Here is a 7,296-nt window from a genome sequence, read left to right on the forward strand (position 1 = left end):
GGAGTTATGCAAATAATATGCTGATAAAAATAGCACTGCAAGACGCCTTTGCAGAGGGGAAACGCTGGCTGGAGGTTCTATTTGTATCACGTTTTCTCCGCCGTGTCTTTTTCAAACGACGTGCCATTTTGCATTTAGGCTAATGGAGCAATTGAGGCTAATGGAGCGAATGTGGCAAAAAACTACGAGAAACAATAAACAGCATGACAAAGTTAAGTTCCTCAAATGAATCACGAATTAATCCAATGCAATTCAACGCAACACTGGGCAGTGGCATCGTTACGTGCCCCTTAGTTATCATTTACGTTCGATGTTTAAACTAGTTACACATTTGCCCAATTATCATCGGTCAGTGCAGTTGCGTTCACAAAGGCAGGGGTTTCAGTTGGAAGATAAATGTAAGTAGGGTTGCAACAACAGTTTGGTTAATAAAAATGTAACCAGGTAAGGCGGCCCACTGAGCTATACAGATATTTTTCAGAAGCGGCCTGGCCACAAATGATAGCTCGACATAGTGGCTTAATCATGTGGAAATGTATCACATTCAAATACGCTAAATGCATGTTTCTAACTCACATCGCTGTGTATGAACTTTAAAAGAAATCTGAGGTTTGACCTTCTCGGAATTTCATTTCCTATTTGGCCTTTTATTCGTTTCCCCTTGGAAACTATTTCCAACGTTGCAAATGCAGTCTCTTCACAAACACTTTCCAGTGGCTGACATTCTTACACACACAGTCTCTTTTATTAGAAGACAAACAATAATAATAATGCATGTGTTGTTCAGACTAAAAATGGATGTGATATTATAGTATCACATAATGAAAGTGGCAACTGACAAGTCATCTAAGGTCTCACAAAAACATGACACGAGTAAAATGTATGCAATTTATCAAAACCATTGAAATCGACGGAACATTTCCACTAAGATTACATTAAGTAACAAGATACAAGTCAGAAGAGTCCGGCAGAGAATCACAATCAATGGCACAAGATGAATTACCCAAAAAATAGATTTTATTTTAAAAAAAACATTGTTGGAGGGATGAAACTGGTAAGCACGGAATTCCGAGCACACCGACTGAATGTGGGCCAGGGTTTAAACTACGATATAAAGAAGTTAGCACGAGACGGTTGGAGTGCTTTTAGAAAGTAGGATTTTATACTGAAAAGTAATATGCCATGTGTTTTTAGTAAATTTTCCAATCAGTATATATGGATTCAAATACCAAACAGCAAAGATAGATTAATATTTTTTGGCGAAATGTTGGAAAATTTTAGTTTTAAGGTGAAATGTGCCAAAATATTTGTTAAAAGAAAAAAGGTTTAGTTAAACCGAAAAACAAGTTGCTCTTAAAGCAAGACATTACAAAACACGTTTGAATAGATTTGATATCAACACGATGTATGGCATCTAAAGATATGAAAATATATTTATGGATATGTACAAATAATATTCCAATTGTGAATATGGTGTCACGTCATTATCTGAAAACAATTCTAGCAGCTAGCAGTGCATCACCCTGGGGGAGGACATCACCTGAGAGTCACTTCAATTGACCACTTTATCCACAGTTGGGTACACTTTTCACAGACCCTGCAAAGAGCATCCATCTCATGTCAAACTGAAAATGTTTATTCCTATGGGATTAAATTTAACCAAATAAAGAGAAAAAATCCATTCTATTTGATGTGTCGTGCAAGTTATTAGTGATCAGACTGAGGTCATCAACGAGCTCCACTTGAAAAAACCAGCTTAACACCAGTGGCTTCCAAACTTTAAACTCTGGATCACAAGGTTATCGGCTCAATGTTCTGACATTGTATTTTTCTCATCAACCAACCGCCCCCCACTTGATGTCTTGATATTTGTAAAGGAAATTTGAATAAACAAGCTACAGTATTTGATTTTTCTTGGAAATATTTTTTTATGTAATTTTTTGCCAAAACTTTTCTTGTGTAAAAATAATCCTGCTTACACTAAGCCCATTGACACTTAACTTTGAAGAAACATTCCTGACTCAACCCATGCTGTATGGTGCCGGTAAAAGGGAATCTTTATCCCTTGGCTTTACCTTCATCAGCCGTGGCCGGAAATCAAACTCAGGTCATCGGGTTCACAATGTAGTGGGCTAACCACTGCTCCATCCCATGCGAACTATACTTTGTGTTGAAGTGAAAGTAAAAGGCTAAATGCTACGTCTCATTACTATTTATATGGCAGGTTGCCCTTTGAATGAAGCCGCAAGGCTAAGAGGAGGCGTTCGAAACGTGATAACAAAATGAAATCAACATCCCACTCACCAAAGGGATTATATACACGCATACACCTGTGCAAATGCCAGTCCGTGTGAAAATTTCGTACGCGTGACCAGGTGGTGAGTGGCAGCAAAAGACGCTCAACTAAGCTCGCTCAGAACCACAGAGATACCACAAAGCTACAACAGCGCACCACCACCCACAACAACAACAACAAAGTACGTGTGGAATTAAAAATCATTCCAGACCTGTCTTGCTCACACATAGCTCGCACACCATCCCCACAGCACACGGCAACACACGGTATCCATTAAGCCATGCGTGCGATGCTTGCTTTGGGCACACATGTGCGGTCAACACGAAACTCAAAAACAAACGTCTGGCTTCACCCAATACCCACGTGTGTACATTCCTGTGGATATTAAATATTTATTTTCCTGAATATCTTTATTTAGTCTGTAGGCACCTTTGGCAGAATGTAATAACCCCATTCGAACACATCCAGATAAAACCACCTCTTATTTTCATGTATAGTATATGCCAGCAATAAGAATCTCATGACAGAGCTACACGTGATTCATTATCAAAGGACCAACACAACAACTGCTCGGGGAGAGATGGAAACCTGTTGGCCAACAAACATATCATTCATTCTTTTCCGTGCAATGTCGATGTGTGCTATGCTGTGCTGTCACGTGCAACCACAGCTGGAAAGGGTCACGGTCAACTTCACAGCGATGTTGGTGTTAACAGCACAGCTGCGCATTTATCACAGACATCGTTAGGTGTTCCTGCCATGGACTTTTTTAAAATAAGAAACTTTCAAACATACAAAAAAACATTTACTATCATAACTCATGGAAAGGCTTCTATTATGGACACAGGTTTACCTCGTTTTATGCTGGTTCGTTTGTGCGATTCTGCGTATATGCAGCAAATCTATTACTACCCAAAATTTGCGAAATGCGGTTAAAATGCACTCGTATGCATCTTTGCGATCGGAGGCGGAACAACATTGTGTGTCGTGCGGTTTCGCTTTGTACGCAGTTTTGTTGGAAAGCATGTATCGCACAAAGCGAGAAAACCTGCATACATGTGGTTACATATACATAACCACACTTCGTTGCTTTTGACTTAAAACAACCAACAGGCAAACCAACCAATACATGGGATGAATGCCTTTTGGAACATTTACATGTGGAAAAGCAGATCGGACAGTCCTGCATTGTTAACATGCTGAGTGAAGAATGGCTTTCTCTACAATGCGTAACATCCTGCAGTTGCACACCATGACATTATTCATAATAAAGGTTTTTGGGTTAGATCGCATAAGTATAAATGTGTCGAAACCCTCCACCTCCCGACACGCCCAATCAGTAAAGGAGTTGTGGCGTAAACAAAACGCCAAATAGTTACTACCTCGAATAGTGGGTATCGACACATTTATACATAGGCGATCTAACCCAAAAACCTTTATTATGAATATTCCGCTGTAGGCAGAGCAGTTACGCAGACAGGTCCGATTCGTCATATGGAGACAAGGTACACATTTCGATTTAAAGCTTTCGTGACTGCAGGGATTCATATTCGTGGTTCTTTCGGTAAAGTCACGTAGAAGGGAAATAATAAAATAATAAAAATAAAACAATAAAATTCTCACGACGTTTCGATTGCAACACAAGCAAGCATAATCAGGAGTGCTTTTATTTTTATTATTTCCCTTCTACGTGACTTTACCGAAAGAACCAAGAATAAGGTCCACATTGTTACCAAGGACGTATGTCTTAGTGGCAGACAGCAGCAGCAAGGAGACAGGAGTTTATAGGAGACAGTTGTTGAAGCTGGCCGAGCGATGCCACCAGCAGACAGCTCTTGTAACTCAACAAAGGAGCGCTATTCCACAGGCTACTCTTGAATACCTTTCTCAAGTTCACTTACGCTTCCGACTCGCCCCCCCAAACATATTGGCACATATATCAAATAACGCAGTTTTAATTAGAGGCGTTGTGCCCGTAAAGCTGTTGGTTTTAAAAAAGCTGTTCGTAAGGCACATAATAAAAAAAAACCCAACTAAATTCCAATTTCACGCTATTATAGTAACATTACATGCACTGCTAAAAAATAATTTGTACAACTTACAAACACGATGTGCCGCTAAGTAACACATCCAGACAGGGTGCAAGCCATCCACAAAGCTGCAAAAATCATATCTGCTTACAGCAAAACATTAACAGCCGAAGCAATAACAATGGCTCAAAATGGTTTAACTTAGACATCGATTTTTTTTAATACATATTACGTTGTCATTATGAACTGGAACTACAGGCACACGTTCAGAACTCACGTGGGGTTTTTTTGAGCGCGGAGTGTTGGCAGAAAATCTCTCGCTCACCAAAGCGACCACGGCAGGTCATGTGCTCCCGTCTCGATGAGAACCGCGCTTTTGTGCAGTGTTCAGACCCCGCTCTCACTCCCACCGCCCCCGCAAGTTGCCCTGAGCTGCACGAACGCTCCATTCCCTGCCTCCCTCTTCCCCTGAAACCCAACCACTGCCTTCACCAGCCCCGCGGCACGGGGGGGGGGAGGCCCGCCTGTTCTTTGGTGTCACTTGCTGAGCTTAAGCATGCATGGCATACATGCCATTCAAACACGACAAGTATTCTTACGTTTCTGCATAGAACTACATATGCACGATCCTGATCGAGTGATTTTAATTGTAACAATTTTCTAGAAGGGCTGTAGGCGACATAAATCTAAAATTCGGCAAAAGTCCAGTCGAGTCGACTACTTTTTTTAACAAGAAATATCCTAAAATCTAAAATGTCCAATTTGAGATCCCCAAAGTAAGACCAAAGGGACCGATTGGTTTTACTCATCGGGCAGGGTCAGCCTAAAGCGTTTTCTTTGCTTGAAGTCTTGTGATAAACACATACAACTACATGATGTGTATGTATGCATGTTGAACTTCTTTCGCACCGTACTAATCGGAGGTGAGGGATCCCCATCATAAGTGAACAAGTAATATCTCTCCCGTGCAGTGCAATGATGTCAATAGATATAGCGGGTGAAGCCAGCTACTGGTTACCAGTGTGTGTGTGTGTGTGGATAAAGTCAACAAAATAAATGTCCACGTACTTGGACAAGCACTTGGCAGTGCTAATCGATGGCAATTCCTACGGCGACAAGCTGCCGTGTCACGTGATAGCCACTGCTGCTTTGCTACAAAGGGGGTTCTCATTTAGTCGGATCGAGAGATGATATGGTGAGTCGATGCCCGATGAGGATTTGAAAGCACGACCTTTCACTCACTTATGAGTGGGGGTGCTCTGCCAGTGTCTCTTGGTGGGATATTTCAAGGTGACATGCAAAGTTATTCATGTCATTAAATGTCCTCAATGGCAGAGCCAGGATTTTCAGGTAGGGGGGGCAACCCATCCAGCAATAAAACATGATAGAGTTGTTGTTAGTAAGTAAGGACGCGTCCCTTGCTTTTTATTCGACGCGTGTGCGGCGATGGCGCAGCCATCGATCGAGGGTCGAATTCGAACCGCGTTGTGTGATCGGCATCGCGCTCGCTGAAGGTGTTGATGCCTTCAGGGAAGTCGTGTCCTGTATACGCAACAGCGCACAATTCTGAGTCACTTATAACCGCGTTGCCGTTACTTATTGCCAATTATGGACTCAGACTATTGTCCTATCATGTCATGCGACACAGTGGCAGTCGCAAAATGCCGATTTATTACTAACTAGCTTTACTACCCGGCTTCGCCCGGGACTTGGATTCACCTTTGTCTCCCCAGTGGCGATGTTCACACACCACACCAGTTACTCGTTTGAGGCTGAGTCGACCTAAGGGAGGCCCAGGACCGGTTCAAATAATCGTCACCGGTGGTGGCCGTGAGCGGGAATCGAACTCGGGTCGCCGGGTTCGTAGCGCAGCGCGCTACCCGCTACACTACAATGCGTTACGCTTCCACGTGCGCGGGTCACGTGACAGGTGTGACGTCACAGCTCACTTGCCGTGCAAAAAATGAATGCATTATCGAGCTCCCCCCCCCCCTCCCAAAAAAGTGTATTTTATGTTTGCATGGTGTCCAGTTTGGAAAGTACCCACATGGAAAATTTCCAGTTTGTTGCATGTCGGGAAGTACGCTAAATATTGTGAACAAACACACATATTCACAACTTTGCCTTTTATATATATGGAGATAAACCCCAATGATCCGATCGAAATGAGGGATTTCGATCGGATCATTAGGGGGGCACGTGCCACCCCCCACTGGCTCTGCCAGTGAGTGTACTATACTGGTGATAAACATTAATTGCATGGAAAATCTATACATTCCCTGTGTGGTATGTTTCACATATCAATGTAGAAAACATGTTTTGAGTTTATTTCAAGAAGGGTTGAAGCTTTGTATCTATACAATATGCACGTTTACTCCAGATCACCTGAATCACGTACAGCCCTTTGAAAGTCCACCAATAGCTGAATGCCTTCTGATGCTGTATCGGTCATTGGGCTGTTTGAAAATACTTCACCACGCTAGCCAGTGGCGAATGGTGTGAAGGGGGAACCCAGGACTGGTTCGCATATAACTCGCAACTGATGTGATAGTTGGATGGTAAGTTAAACAGAGATCACCGGGTTCATGAAGCAATGGCAAACAACTAACCATTACTTCTACGCAAAATCACAATGGAATGCATGTTATATTTCTTAGCACGGATAGTTTGCCCCAGTGTGCAGGTGATTTGTCCTATGGATAAACTCTGCCCCACCATAGAAAGGTGGAATTTCCACGACTGGCTCAAGGGCTGTAAACAGGAGATGAGCACTGCCTCAATTTAGTAAATAACCTTGTGCAATTATACGGGTCTAAATCCATACAGTTCATTAACGTTGCTCCACTTTTCATTTCCACAATCAAGAGGAGTCTAACGGTCTTGAACAGAAACTTCACAACAAACGCAGCTTCATGCGCCACTGGCAGGTTGGAGCCATAACAAATTCAATTCCATAAATACGAAGATTAT

The 7,296-nt window shown here is 42.4% G+C and overlaps 1 protein-coding gene across 2 annotated transcripts in view; it reads right to left on the bottom strand.

Moving 5' to 3' along the window:
* Positions 1 to 4,713, bottom strand: part of LOC133348547 (FYVE, RhoGEF and PH domain-containing protein 4-like) — a 51,178-nt gene extending 46,465 nt beyond the window's left edge. Inside the window, exon 1 of one of the 2 annotated variants that reach the window (XR_009755806.1) lies at positions 4,604 to 4,713. The gene's annotated coding sequence lies outside the window, so the exon portion shown is untranslated. The remainder of the gene's footprint in view (positions 1 to 4,603) is intronic. The other variant, XR_009755807.1, reaches the window with a different exon arrangement.
* Between the last annotated feature and the right edge of the window lie 2,583 nt (positions 4,714 to 7,296).

Source organism: Lethenteron reissneri, chromosome 27 (assembly GCF_015708825.2).
Source record: "Lethenteron reissneri isolate LAM-NWPU_2019-01 chromosome 27, ASM1570882v1, whole genome shotgun sequence".
NCBI classification, from domain to species: Eukaryota; Metazoa; Chordata; class Hyperoartia; order Petromyzontiformes; family Petromyzontidae; genus Lethenteron; species Lethenteron reissneri.